The sequence below is a fragment of the Phaethon lepturus genome, unplaced genomic scaffold, assembly GCF_000687285.1.
Source record: "Phaethon lepturus isolate BGI_N335 unplaced genomic scaffold, ASM68728v1 scaffold35953, whole genome shotgun sequence".
In the NCBI taxonomy this organism is placed as follows: Eukaryota; Metazoa; Chordata; class Aves; order Phaethontiformes; family Phaethontidae; genus Phaethon; species Phaethon lepturus.
This window is the reverse complement of record NW_010528981.1, coordinates 266-14,652: the sequence shown is the minus strand read 5'-3', so window position 1 is coordinate 14,652 and position 14,387 is coordinate 266. Positions and strand designations below refer to the sequence as shown.

Sequence of the window (14,387 nt, the reverse complement as noted above, 5' to 3'; positions counted from 1 at the left end):
TGCTGGGGAGCCGCTATGGCTGGGTGCAGGGAGCGAGGGCTTTGCTCGCACTGCGTTCCCTTCCCGGGAGGCTCCTGCCTGGCCCTGGCTTAAGCAGCAATCAGAAAGTTTTGCCCTGGTGGGGTGGTGGGGTCTTGCAGCTCTTATGGGGATGGAGGTCCTGAATCTGCCCTCTCCAGGCATCTCCTTGCCCTTTTTGATGCAGCCTTCCTGCCCCCATTTGCTTTATTTACCCAGAAGAATCGGGATGCTCTCCAACCACTCCAGAAAACGAAGTTGAACGGTTTCTCCTGGGCCCCAGACCACTGCCCAAGATCCGCTGCTCCTTGTATTTCCAGTGAACGAATACCAGCTGGTGGGTCAGGTTTTGATCTTGGAGGTTCAGCTGATGTCTTTCCATCGGGTTTGCTTCTCTAAGTGCTTTTCAAGGCAGCACTGAGCGGCTGAAGGCAGCAGAGGCAGCATGGGCAGAGGTAGCTGTGGTACAGCCTGGAGAACCCAGCTAGGAGTGTCCCCCACGCACAAGTAATTGGGTCCTGGGGTGCCCGTGGAATGGGGCAGTGGCTTAAGTACCTTGCTGATACTTAAGTGTCTGCTGGGCCAGATTCTTAATGCTATTAGCAGATGCTAAATAGGTCTTTCTTATTTAGTGGCCTTAATTTATTAAATCGGGCAGCAATACTCTCGGAAAAGTAGTGCCGGAAAAGGGAGCAGAGTGAGCTGTAAGTTTCCAATTTCTGCTGGATCAGGCCCCTGGAGATCCGTGTGATCTGGTGCATTGGAGGCAGTGCTATTGCAGTGACTCATAAACAGATGTGCCCAATTTACATTGCAGCTTAATACCTTTGTTTAAAAAAGAAATATGTTTTTTTAAGACAAATGTGTTAAAGCAGATGTTTCCAGTAAAACAAATACTTGTGTGATTTACAAACAACTTCCCACCGCCAGAACTCATTAGAAAATGTGGAAAAAAGAAAAATGGTTCTGTGTACCAACAAAAAGATAAAATAAAATACAAAAATAAGGACATAACGAGGAGATATTTCTACACATTGAATGAAAAGAACTGCTGTGCTTGGGTTGGGAAGCAAAAGGTTTGACAGCCATTTCGGTTCCTAATAGCAGTGAGACTAACCCTGACCAGTTGCATATATTAGAGAGCAGAAACCTATCTGTAAAAATACTTAACCAGCTCCTGTTATGTAGGATACAGGGTAACCAGGACCACTTTGGGATTGCCCAGAGGTTCCTAAATCACTTCCATCCCATTGAAACCTGCACTGGGGGACTGGACGGCTGCGGGACTGCACTGACCCTAAAGCAAAGCAAATAGATGCAGCCCCTAGAGCAAGCTCTGCTCTGAGGGATCCCTCCCTGGGCATCTCCCCCTCTGCATCCCACAGCTGGGGCTGGAAGATACTTTCTCCGCCTCTGCCTTGACCCACAGCTCAGGCTTTCCGGGGCCGTGCAAACCCATGGTATATCTGCGTTTCCTTGGGGGGCTGTGCAGGGCTGTGCCCGTTCACCTGCTCCTCCCAGTTTTTGGGAGGCAAAGGCAGGTGTGTGCTGAGAAACTCTGGTCGTCTCCAGTCTCCTCGGACCTGCTTTCCGCCCGGCTCCATCGCAGGGCTGCCATCACACAGTGCCTGCAAGCCCAGCACTCATGTTACATACAATTTGACACCCCATGTGGTCTTAATGGGTTTCCCAGGCTGCAGCTGCAGCACAGCCAGCACTTTTTGTTAGCTTCAGGGACTGGCAATCCCCCTTTGCCTTCCAGCTTTCTGCTGCACAGGTATCATATTTTTTTAATGCGCTTGTCACCTATTTCATCCAGGCATTTGTTGCTAAAGAAACAGTGACAGCGGATGTTGGTGAGTCTGCAGGCTGCATGTCTAAATCCATCATTGCTTGGCACCTGTGCCCTGGGAAAATGGTTCGGTCAACTTCTGAGAAGACACAAAGTCATCCAGACGGATGACCACAGTGACGTGGTTTCAGCCCCTGCCTCTCCCTGCAGCTTTGCTGGAGCATCACGGGGGGCTTCCTGAGGGACCGCAGCTGCACAAGTCCCATGCGATGCATGTAGGTTTGACCCAGCGAAGGATGCCAGCTCTGCAAATGCTGCAGTGAGGGTGGTTTCTGGAGCATCCCAAAGGGTCTGTGCATGTCAGGGTGCCTCCCCGCAGCTCCGCTGGCAGAGCTGCTGGGGATGTTCCTCACAGCTGGATGGGTTGGGAGGATGGGCGGAAAAAGGCAGCCTGGTCACCTTCTGCAGCCTGACACAGCAGCCCAGCAGCCAGCGGCACACGAGGAAGCAACGAGGATGATTTGAGGAGCTTCTCTTGCTTCTTGGCACAGGGATGCAGGATGTCCCATCAGGGCTGTTGAGTTCCTCGTTAGGAAAAATGACCGACAATGTCAGAGACCTCTTGAGGTGTCCTTAGAAACAGGGGCTGAGCAGATGCACTGCAAGATGTCTGTGGGACCGGACTGCTCCTGGCGCTCGCTGCTCCCTGGTCTCTCTGGGTTCCGTGCCTTGCCATAAAGAGTGTTTTCAGAGCAAAGCCTTGGATGGCTACCTTCACAGAGGGTCTTGCTGGGACGTGTCCGGGGGAATTAAAGGCATGCCAGGGGAAGGAGGCTGCCGCTGCAAAGGAACTCGGGGTGCTCAGAGGTGCTTTTCCCAGCTTGTCCATCAGGGCTCGTGAAGCCTCACTGCAACCTCGGCTCAGTTTTAGCCATTAGTGAACAGAGGCTTGTGCTGAGCTCTGGGGGACTGTGAGGCTTCGGTGCTTAATTAATCTCTGCAAAGCAGAGGGCGTAATTAATGCCTGCGGTGTGCTTTGAGACCCTTGGGTGAAAGGCAGCAGGCAGTGGCTGGGCTTTGCCTTGCCAGAGCAAAACCGCACAGTTGGGTCTGTGAAAGTCATCACTGGCCCATACCACGTGCCGTGCAGGGCCATCCCGGGATGGCTGCCCGTCATTTCACGGTGTTTTGGGGATTTTTGGTCTCTGCCAGTGCTGTCTCGGGAGGGCCATGGGCAGATGTAGCCCAGCGCATCGTCTGTCCCCTCCATGCAACAACACTCCCAACTGGTGCAAATTGTCACGGGGACACGGAACCAAGTGGAGAAAAAAAATCTCCCCTTGCTCCTTAAAAAGCAGCGATCAGGGACATCTTCATCTGCCTTACTGGGGTTTCTACACAGGCTTCTGTAATTTGTTCCTGAAATGCTTTTGTTTTTCAGCCATTTCTTCAAAGAGGCAAAATTGCTACTAGTTGCTTAGTGCTGGTTTTAGATTAAACCATCCTGCAAAGACTAAGCAATCTGGGTAAAAAAAAGAGTATTGTTTGGTAGCTTAAGGACAGCTAGGCAAATTTCCTTCCTGATATCCATAAAGCCTTTTTTTCTCACTGTCAGCATTGTTTTTGTGGGTGTTAAACATAAAGAAGAGAGGAGAACAGACTGCAGGTACGTTGAGTTCCAACACAATCAACTGTCATTATTTAAAGAAGATGCTTTTAACCAAGTCTTTAAAATTACCTCCTCATGTATTGATTGTCAGGCATAAAACTGCATGTCATACAGAATTGTTCCCTGTCACACGCCGTCCCAATGCCGTCGCATCCGCTCACGCTTTGGGTGATCTGCAGACATTTTACACCACTTGCCACCGAGCATTAACAGAAATAAATTAACGCTTTAAAAGTGTAAATGTTGTATTTCATAGGAGTCAGGCAGGATATTTGGAAGGGAAAGACATGTAAATAGAATGAAATTCTTAAGCAAGATTATTGATATGACAAGACTAAAGAGCTTGGGGTTCTGTGAAAAGTGCCTCTTTTCATCCCTCTAATAAGTCCATTACTTGCACTCAGGAATATTTTAAGGTCCTTTTCATGCTGAATCTGGAGTTGAGCATGCTTTGCATTTCAAGCTTTGTCTATGAATCAGTAGAAGCCAAAGTTATTTCTGCTTTAAAATAACAGGAGCAGGGAACAGCTAATCTCTTTTCATTCTGAGTCCTTACATTATTTTACTGGACAGAGTTTGTGTTGGCTACAAAACAGGGCATTCACAAAATCTATGAGAAGGAATTTAGTCTAAGAATGAAGCCTAGATTGCAGTATGCATAAAGACTCCTTCTCCTAAGGCCATTAAGAAATTCCAAATCTGAGCTATTTTGAACAGTGACATTAAATTAGCCTTGCTAATTCCAGTAATTCAAGCCGATAGCTGAATTTACAAATCTACTAGACGAGGCCTCCCATAATTACAATCTCAATGTGCTTTTCAGCTAAGGTGAGTTGGCACAAAAAAAGATAAATAAATAAAAGGGGGGAAAATGCTCTTTCTGTTCTGGCTTTTGCGATGAATATCTCTAAAGAACAGTTAACCGGCTGTATTGCGCCAATAAGACGTCCCCTGTCCTGGACGGGTAAGTTCATTTTGCCTCTAATGTGCAAGTGAAATGCAGAAAAGAGACTGGATTTTCCTCTGCTTTGTTTTTTCTGTTGTCTGTTTTCAAAGGACTATTGATGCTGCTGGTGCTTGTAGTTCGGTTTTTAGTTGTTTGTTTACAGGTAGTATTTCCTACTGGGAAAAGAAAGAGTCTGACAGTGTAACCCTCTTTTGTGGGGGGAAGAAAAACAATGTCTGGTGGATAAATGCAGGTTAGAGCAGGTGAAGCAACAGTACAAAGCAGCAACCGCCCTTATTCCTCTGGAGGAAGAAGTTGATTTCCAGATCCTAACACAGCTAGACGTTCCCAGAGTGATGGAAAGGTTTTGAGGATATGTTTTCAAAGCCATAAGGCACAAAAACATGAAACAAATAAAAATTGAGTGCATTATTTAAAAGGGTGTTAATTTTATTAGAACTGAGCTGTGCTAATATAAGGGCGAACATAAGTATTCACATCAGCACTTAACTTGGGCTGCAACGTTCATAAAATGTCCTTTTGATCAAGCTGTAAGTGTTTTGATCCTTACTCTATGAGCATCATTCAAAGTGACCTAACTGTAGCTCCAAACAGGCATCTGCAGCTGCAGAAGTCCTTGAGCAATAACAGGTCAGGAACTTGAATGCGTGCTCTGCCGGGAATGCTAATATTGCAATCTTTTTTTCTTTTTTTTTTTTGTTTTGTTCCAAATAAGACTGAAAGCACGAAAACTCTCACAGAATAAAAATTCCCAAAAGAAATTGTTCTGCCACCATTGACTGTGGATACTCGAGTCAAAATATTAAACAAAATGCTGATTTTAATCTATCAGAATAATAATGGCATGGCTGCTAAATATTCTCCTATCATCGGCACATGAGTGTTTGGCCTTTCTCCCCTTGATAACGTTGTCACCATTGGCACCGCGAAGTGAAACATCTTGATTTTTAGAAGACCACCGTGATTTAAGAGGCCTTTTTTCTGCTGGGCACCCACAGTGCTGGGTGCGGTCCTGCAGCTCACGAAACCCCGGCAGCACGTCGCGCGGTCCCGTGCAGCCTGTTCGGCAAAGGGATGGACCACAAAGCGTGCAGGAGGCTGGCAGGCATCGCCTCCTCTCCCCGATGCAGGGCGATTTCCTACCACCAGTGCATGCTGCCCACAGGCTCTGCCCGACATGCAGCAGATAAAGCCCCAAAATAGCGTTTAGGTCAAAATCAGATAGAAACAGCTGTGCCATTTTCAGGGGCTGCAGGGAGCTGCTGTTGCTCCCTGAGGCCGGGGTGATGGCCGGGGAGCAGTGCGGTGGGGTGATGCAGGGCACGAGTGCATCTCTTTCCCCTTTTCTGGGAGGGTGGGAGAGGAGGGAGGCTATAATGCAATTCTGAATTTCCAGGACACTTTTATCTCTAATCTCCGTAATTCCTTTTAGAGAGGATTTTGTATTTTTCAAGGGATTTACAAACTGGATTACGTAGCCTCTTTATTTTGATTTTCCACCGTGATTGTGACATTCCTGAGACTGAGCTGTGAGTGCTACAGATAGGACGGAGGGGGAGGCATTCACGGACTTGGACCTCAGAGCCCTCTTGTGTTGTCGCCTCCTTCTTTCACTGCTTGCTGGCCCGATGGATGTGTCCCCAGAGCAATTTGGATGCTCTCACGTGAGCTGTGCGTCCCCTTCCCCGGTGCGCTCCATGGCTGCACGTACGAGCTGACCTGGGGAGGTGCTGGACAGGAGCCCTGGGCCGATCCCCTCCCTCCCTTGCTCCCTCCTCCTGCGGTAGGGACAGACAAGGTGGTCTCCTTGAGCTCCACCGTGGTCCCAGCTATGAGCACCGGCTTGACGAGGTCCCAGCTGCCGGTCCCCGAGCATGATGGGGAGCCCTTGGCGCCCAGGGAAGAGCAAGCATGGTGAGATGGATCCGGCACAGCCCGAGCACTGCAGCCGCGGTGTCCTGGCGCCCAGCTGGGATGACGCTGGGTTCCCCACCGGAGCTGCCACCGCCATCCAGCTGTAGCTTTCAACACCGTCGTTCCACCGGTGCTTTGGGGCCAAGGTTTGCTCTCAGTCCGTGAGGGAGGCAGGGAGCAGGAACCAGCCCTGGTTTTGCGTCAGATGTTACACGCACCCGGTAAGCAGCTGGGTTTAATTTGGGTCTTTCTCTGCAGCCATGCAGAAGGCAGTGCAAAGCCAGGTCCTGGCTTCAGACTTCAGCGGCTGTTCCCGAGGCTCCTTCCAGCACAGGGAACATGACCTGAAGCTGTTAAAAAATTTGAGCCTATGAGCCCAAACCTTCTTTTTCTATATAAAGCGGGAAAGTCGGGTATGGTGATATTTCCCAGGGCCTCCTGCATTACCCCGTTTTTATAGGCTGAAGTCAGTTTAATGTTGTTTTAATGCAGGGCCAGTGTTTTATTTATTTATTTATCTATCTACTTTAGCAGCTTAAGGCAATTAAAAAAAGCCGGGAGGTGCTGTAGCCTCTCGGCTCCCTCCCCTTGGCAGCGCTCTCACCTCAGCCCGTGCTCTGCAAACGTTCCTCCAGCACGGGCAGGGGTTTGCTCTCCGTCAGCGCTGGTGATCCCGGGCGGTGTAAGAGCACAAAACCTTGGGCAGTTTCTCCGGGAGCGGAGGCGGGCTCCAGGAAGCAGATGTGTGCATACCGCCATGCCTGAGCCTACCTGCCAGCTCTACCTGTGGGCTGAGCAGCTATGTCTGTGCTCAACCCGAATTTGGGTTATGACCCAAAATCTCACTCCATTTCTGTTCCTTGGCATCGTAAGTTATAGCCTGGTGGAGCCTCTGTCAGTTTGATCCCCGGGCTGGGAGCACTGCTCAGGCACTTTCTTTACATGTGTGCTCAAGGAGCAAAACACCAGCCGCCTTTGATTTTTCTTTTCCATACAAGCATAAGGCAATGATGGATATCCAGGGATTTTTTACTGAATGTAGACATTGCACCAAGTCCCGGGCCCTTCTGGTTGAAGAGGCACATTCCCAACTGCCCACTTGAAGCATGAATGCCACAAAACCTGGTCTCTGTGGCCTGGACCCCGTTCAAGTCTGGTCTCCGCACGCAGTGAGTCACAAAGGAAGATGTCAGATATTCCTGGGTGCTGTAACACCACCATGGGTTTTCTGATCAAGCATTGAGAAACATCCGTCTGCCTTGAGGACTGCTTTTAGCAGCTGGCATTTGGAAGGCAGGGACCATTGCTGTTCCCCTTCGAACTGCGTCTTGGCAGGTCTTGCTAGTACATGAATGTCACTAAATGTCCTGAGCTTGGAGAGTTGAAGGCCAGCAGGCAGCAAGCAAGAGCTACCTGTCCTGATCATACCCAAAGAGCTTTTCAGGGAGCAAAGATGAAGGAGAAATTTCAGTTTGATGTGATGATGTTGGTTTTAGTCATTAGAGGAAATATGAAGCATTTCTTTTTGCTCTGCTATCACTGGGAACGTTACCTCCCAAAATCAAGATGTTCTGAGATGTCTTAGGTGACAGCAGAGTGATGAGAAGGGGGGTTTAGACCTTGAAGGTCTCCAAAGAGGGAGAGGGTCACTCCATGTCTGGGTGGGCTGAGGTACGTGGGGGATCTGCAGAGACATTGCTTGACCCAGTCCTATATTGCTGCCTCATAAATCACTTCACTTTCATTCATACTCTTCTATATCCAGTTTTTCCTCTTTTTCTTTCTTGACTCCTGCCTTTGTAGATGCTTTTGGCTGTCCATCTTCAGCTCCCTATTTTTCAGTTCTTCTTTATGTAAACTTCCTTTATGTAGCTGCTCTTTTTCTGGACAGTACAGCTGGATATCAGACCGGGGCATACTGCTTTGTCAACAAAGTGCAAGGACTCCAGTGCTTCCAATTAATAATGCTAATGAGATTTGTTAATATTTAATAGATTACATGAGTGTGTTTTGCTAAACACATTTTCGTGGCTCCACTCTGCGAGTATAGTTCAAGAAACTCTTTCACTTGCTACCGGAGGGAAAATGATTAATGCAATTGCAGACGCCAGATTCTCTTCGGGGCAAATCTAGGGCACACCAAGGAGCAAAGAAGAATTTAATGAGTACGTTTTCAAAGTAAACACAGGTCCAGGTCATAATTGATAGTCCTTCCTCACCACCAGCCTCTGGCTGAGGTTGGGTGGAGGAGTAGTCACTTGAATTGGGGTCATGGTGCAGCCCCTCTGCTCGTACTGTGTGATGTTTTGGGTTTTTGGGGGTGTTTTGTCCCTTTGCCCCATCAAAAGCTTGAGGACATCTGTGGACGAGACTTGTGGTAGTGCTGGAGGTTGAGGAACTGGAGGGTGTGTACCGGCTGCCTCGCAGAGCTCATGGCCAATTGCCTCATGCACCCCGAGCAGCACCTGGTTGCACCCCTAGTGTGGGGCTGAGCTGGAGCTTCCTCACCTCTCCATGCTGGATGACTTGGTCCCCCCAAATCAACCTGGTTGCTGCCCTCCAGATTGCTTCAGTCCTGGGGGAACTTCTGCCGAATCGGTGCTGGTTTTGTGGTGGTGCCTGCGGTCTTCGGGTTGCTCACGAACACATGCTGCAGGCTGCAGGCCATCGGCAGCACGCCGGCAGCCAGGATGTGTCGAAGAGGAGAGCGAGGGAAAAGTCTTGGTTTGCAAATCAGCAATCCCAAACCCGATTCCCTTGGGTTTCTGCCCAGGAAGTCGGTTTTACCGCTTGCTGCCGAGCTGCGCCAGGCTCCCTCGGCCATGTTGCCGACGGCAGCAGGATGGTGTTGAGCCAGATTTTTTTTCCTTTTTTTCCAAATCTGTATTGCCAAGAGCCGCACCTCCTAAATTGCTGCGGAGGAGGTGGAAAAGCAGAGGCACAAGACCATGCACATGCTGCGCATCCATCTCGGTGATCTCACAACTGTGCCAACACAAGCATCGCGGCCAGCCCCGGCTCAGCGCTTTAATTACGCGCCGGCGCGGCCGCACCTACGGCTGGGCTGTTGCAGCTCGTTGCACAAGATGACAACTGGCAAACCTGTTGGTGCTCCAGGATTTTAGTGGTAATAAGCCGGAAGGCAAAACCTCCCTGGTGAGATGAAACCATGCTTGGCTTGGTGTTTGGAAGATTTTAAGACGTTTTGGAGAAGCAGAGAGTTGGGGGTCCTGGTTCTCTCTGCGCAGCAGTGGCCGTGTGCGACATATAACTCCATGGATGGGTTCAGATGTTCTCTTTGTGGAGACAGAGGTGTGTTTGTAGTATGAGCTGTTTGCATGAGAAAGCCAGGTAGCTGGAGGCTGAGGTGAGCAGAGCTTTGGTGTTCCAACAGGAAGAGTTCGAGATGAAATTGGACCGTTCTTCTAGATTTCAGGTGCAAACACCTGTGAGAGTGAAGTGGTTGGTGCTGTAGTAATGGAGAGAGTTGGGAGCCAGGGTCAGGCGGTCTGGTCTGTGGGATCACTGGTTCTTATGCTTCACCTTGTAATGAATCAACAGCTTGGGCTTGACTCAAACATCTCTCTCTTTAAGGAATCTAGTCTTGCTTTGGAGTCTGCTGCATCTGCTGGCAATTTGTTCCTCACACCGACGAGGCTTGCTGCTTAAAAAAATTAAATAAAGCAACGCACCCCAGAGATTGTAATTCTCGTCAGCAATGGTAGCATATGCTTTCCTAGACAAATCCTGAAGGACATGCACAGGCAGATGTTCACAACTGACCGTGAGAGCTGCAGGAGCTTGCCAAGCTGCCCTACTTGTCTCTGGTGTTTCTACTCAATGTGTTCCGCGCTTACTGGAAACACACAGTCACGATCCGTTCGCCAGTCCCTTCACACCACAGAGTTTCCATCATTTGCAAACAAGAGCCATCACCACGTGCCCGCAAGCGCTTTGTCCCACTCGGCAGCCTCGTTCGGTGAATACGCTGCGTTAGGCACGATGGTTTTGCCTGCGAGGGGATCCCCTTCGCACCCCTTGCCAGGGCACGGGGCACCAGCAGAGCTATCGAGTGACACGGCGAAGTGGTTTTCGTGCATGGCCATCCGTCACGACTCTGTTACTATATTAGGTCCATCGCTGGAGCCATCTGCCGGGGCGGGCTTGGCAGGCGGGCAGCCCAGATGCCTGCCCGCGAGATGACATTCCCTGGCTCCGGGCGCTGGGCAGCAGCCGAGCCAGCCTGCGGGAGCCGGGCACTGTCCTCTTGGAGGTCATTTGCCGGAGTGGCGTTTGCTACCGGTTCTCTGCTGAAGACCGTGTTGCCCTGTTAGGGGTGAAAAGGGGTGTTTCAGGAGGCGGCGGTGGATTTGGCACAGGACCGCTTGCCGTAACGCTGCCTGCGTGCTGGTACTCGTCCTCCTGGCTTCTGCGCCAGCTGCCGTGGGACTTAATAAACCAACTCAAACCCAATCTCCTCCCGCATCAGCCGCCTTTTGTAGCCGTCTCCAAAGCTAGCGTGGTGCAGCAAGAAGAGCTTTTTGATGATTCCTGCCCGATAAGCGTGCGCGGAGTCGGTACGCCTAATTCTCGCCCTAATCCACGGAAAAATGCTGCTGCTTCATTTTGCGGATGGAGAAAGAGTGCGTTGTACAGCTGGCAGCAGGTTTTGTCATCCGCCTTTGCCGTCCCGGGAGCAAAGCGCAGCAGCTTTGCGTTAGAGGGGCCGGTACCTTTCACCAGCTACGTAAGGGCTGCGGGAAACGGCACGGCACGCTCGGCTTGCGAGCGAGGGAAGAAACCAGCAGAGCTAATGATTGACTATTATTTTAAGGGGATTATCTAATCCGCAGCCCAGAGGACAAGATGAGTGAAGATTGAATACGTAATTAGTGCAGATTGTTGGTAATACCCTCTGGACTCCGACTGATTATAAACAGAAACAGATTTTTCTAGTTTCTCCCACCCCCAAAAAAAGCCTTTTCGTCGGCCAAAGGGCCACTTTGAGGCAGAAAATGTTGGAAATTAAGCGAGCGATGGGAGCTGGGGCCGTGGAGGCCTGTAATGCAAGATGGCTGGGCAGCGGGGAGGCAGAGGAGCAGCTTCTCTCGGGTTAGTTTGCAGCATAAAGGCAGAGTTTTGCGTGGAAGTGACTGAACTGGCATATGTGGGAGGTCGTTTTCTGCTACCCCGCTCCATCCCTCGTGCCAGGGCTCCTCTGTCCCGGTGGCTGTGGGAGCAGGAGGTGCAGGGATGCGGCGGTGACCAGGGATCCTAAGGAAGGCTGGAAACAGGAGTCAAGCTCTCCCAAGAAGGACCTGCTTAGGAACATTTGCTAATTTGGATTCCTGGATTTGAAATATAATTATTATGATTATTATATATTTTTAACATTGTTATCACCTGGACCTGGTTATCAGCTGCCTCAGGTCTGTTAGAGGCCAATTCTTTTTTTTTTTCCTTTCTTCCTATGTACTAAAGGTCATTAGAAGTCAAGTGAAAGAGATTTGCAAGAGTTACAGATCCATTATTAATACAAAATAAAATATGTATGGCTAAATACAACAAGCCTAAAAATACAATTGGGCACAAATAAGCCCAGAGGAGGAAACAATGGAAGGAACTGCAAAACCAAACGGCACACCCAAGCACTAAACTTCTGAAGTGGTTAAACAAGGCTAGGAAAATAGCTCTCAAACCTCTGATGACAAGCGGGTTTCTGTTTCCCTCTCTTTAATTTGGTCGAAGAGGATGAATGAGAGAACTGCCACTCCCATTTGGGTGAAATGCCATGATTTTAAAAATTACCCCTACTCAAGTTCAGGTGAAATCCCAGAATCTGAAAATTTCCCATGTAAAAGAATATGTCTGAAATGATCATTTTGGTACACTTTGGCTGAACGTATCCAACACGATTCAGCTGCCGCATTGCGAACCGCGCAGGAACTCGCAATCTCATCAATTACAACATCGCAGAGTAAGACTTTAAATGGGAACGTCAAAACTCTTTGTGCTGTTAAGGACCTTGCTGAAACACTCTTTTGTTTCAAATTTCTTTTCTAAACTGAAGGCAAGAGTCGTTATTCAGTTCCCTGGGGATTTTTTTAGTTTTGCTAGGATGTCCAATAAGAGACTATTCTGCCCCAAAAGCTCTGCCCACCAGCTGCAGATCGCTGGCCTGGAAGCACATGGGTGCCTGATGGTACCGTGACCCCATGGGGCATCTTTTAGGCTTTAGGAGTGTTTGGAGTGTGTGGAAACACCTTCCCAAACGCACCAGGGCATGTCGTCGTTGCCCTGATGGGACGTTGTTCCAGCGTGTTGTACCTGGACGTTGTACCAGGTCTTGTGTAAAACAACCAACTGCGAAATAATCTGCTGTGATTTTAATAACTCAAAGTCCCTTCACTTACTCTGCAGAAATGAGCTTGGGAAAATAGGATGGTGCAGCCAGGCTGCTCCAAAACTGCCCCAAAGCCTGAGCACCCCTTGTGCCAGAGGGACTTTTTCTTTCTGAGCTCGGAAAGCAGTGCGGGATGGGCAGAGGTGGCCTCTCGGCACATCCCTTTCAGGGTGGCATCTTCTCCTGCCCTGCCCGTGGGTGTGCAGCTCCGGAGGACAGCAGCTTATTTGTACTATTAAGAAGAACAGCAGGAAAGCCGTGGAGAAGAGGAATCCCAGTATCTGTGGGAATCTCCTGAAGTCAGAGTTTACCAGGCAGGTTTTGCTTGCACCTGGCCCTTTGTGCGGCTGGATACCTGCTCCCGTTCAGCCGTTTCTGACCCTCTTTGATGGCCTGGGCTGACTCACATGTCACGCTAACGTTGTTATGCTTTTGTTTTGCAGTGTTTGGGTATTTTTGATTAAGAAATACTGCCTGTTTGCCTTGGCAGTGGTGCTCATCGGATTGATGCGGCATTTTTTAGCTGGAGTGTTTATTCAGCCTCTTGGATTCTTTCTCAGGGGTGGGGTGGGATGATCCAAACCCATCAGTATGCTGGTGATCCATGAGGGCTTGTGAAAGGCTTGAACCAGGGTCTTTTCTGATGGAAACCACCAGCTTCCTCCACTTCCAAAGGCCAGGCGCTGGGGATGAGATGGACAGGCTTAACTGATCCCCATCCGGGTGAGAAACCTGGACCCCGGAAGGAGACAACAGCAGCATGAGAAGGGCAGTGAGGGACCCATTGCCTTGAGTCAAGCATGAGTGCACCCTCTCGGTCCAGATGCTGGGCAGGTACAAATGCCCCAGGTGGATCTAATGGCATCTTAAAACACCTTTTGCTTTTTGTTCTCAGCCCTGAGAATTGCTGGTTTCTTGCCTTTCCATGTTTTCTGTTTGGACTTTTTTATTTCTCCCTGTCCCGGGGAGACAAGGGCAACTGTGACTTACTGGTCAGCAGGTCCCTTGCAGCCCGTGACGGGTTGTCACAAGCTTTTTCCCTGTTAATGTTATGCACCTCTGGCAGGACTATCAAAACTTCTATACTGTACATTTTCTTGGGTTGGAGCTCCCATGTGCTTCATCCCAGAGTCCCCACGTTGCAACACCAGCACGCCGGGGTGCGTGATCCATTCACATTCCTCACTCTCCAGTGCTTTGATGAGGTGGACAGGGGATGGGATGGATATGTTGAAAGTGCTGTAAGGAGCATATTTTGCACACACTTACGTAAGACTACAATAATGCAGAGCTCCTCAGGTCCTCCAGCCAGGAGGTATTTGATGCCTTGTGCTCCTCTGGGTGACTGTTGAACTCGCTCAGATTTCCTCCCTCCTGCACGCATCTTGGGGTGTCTGGGGAGCAGGCACGATTTGCATTGCTAAACACCCGCGCCGAAGCTCAGCTGATTTTCTTTGGGAGTAGCTTTCCAGTAAGCCAGATCCCCTTAACCCTTTTGTTTTCTTCCTGAGGCACCTTATAGTTGTGATTTTTTTGGTCTTTCCAAGCATAAGGTGTTGTGTGGGTTACTGGGAGGCTCTCTGGGACCAGGGCTGCGTGCAGGACTGACAAGATATTTGCTGAG

The 14,387-nt window shown here is 49.6% G+C and overlaps 1 protein-coding gene across 1 annotated transcript in view; it reads left to right on the top strand.

Moving 5' to 3' along the window:
* LOC104618271 (glypican-3-like) overlaps nucleotides 1-14,387 on the top strand; it is a gene marked incomplete at both ends in the record, with an annotated part of 59,785 nt that overhangs the window by 45,139 nt on the left and 259 nt on the right. The window lies entirely within an intron of this gene.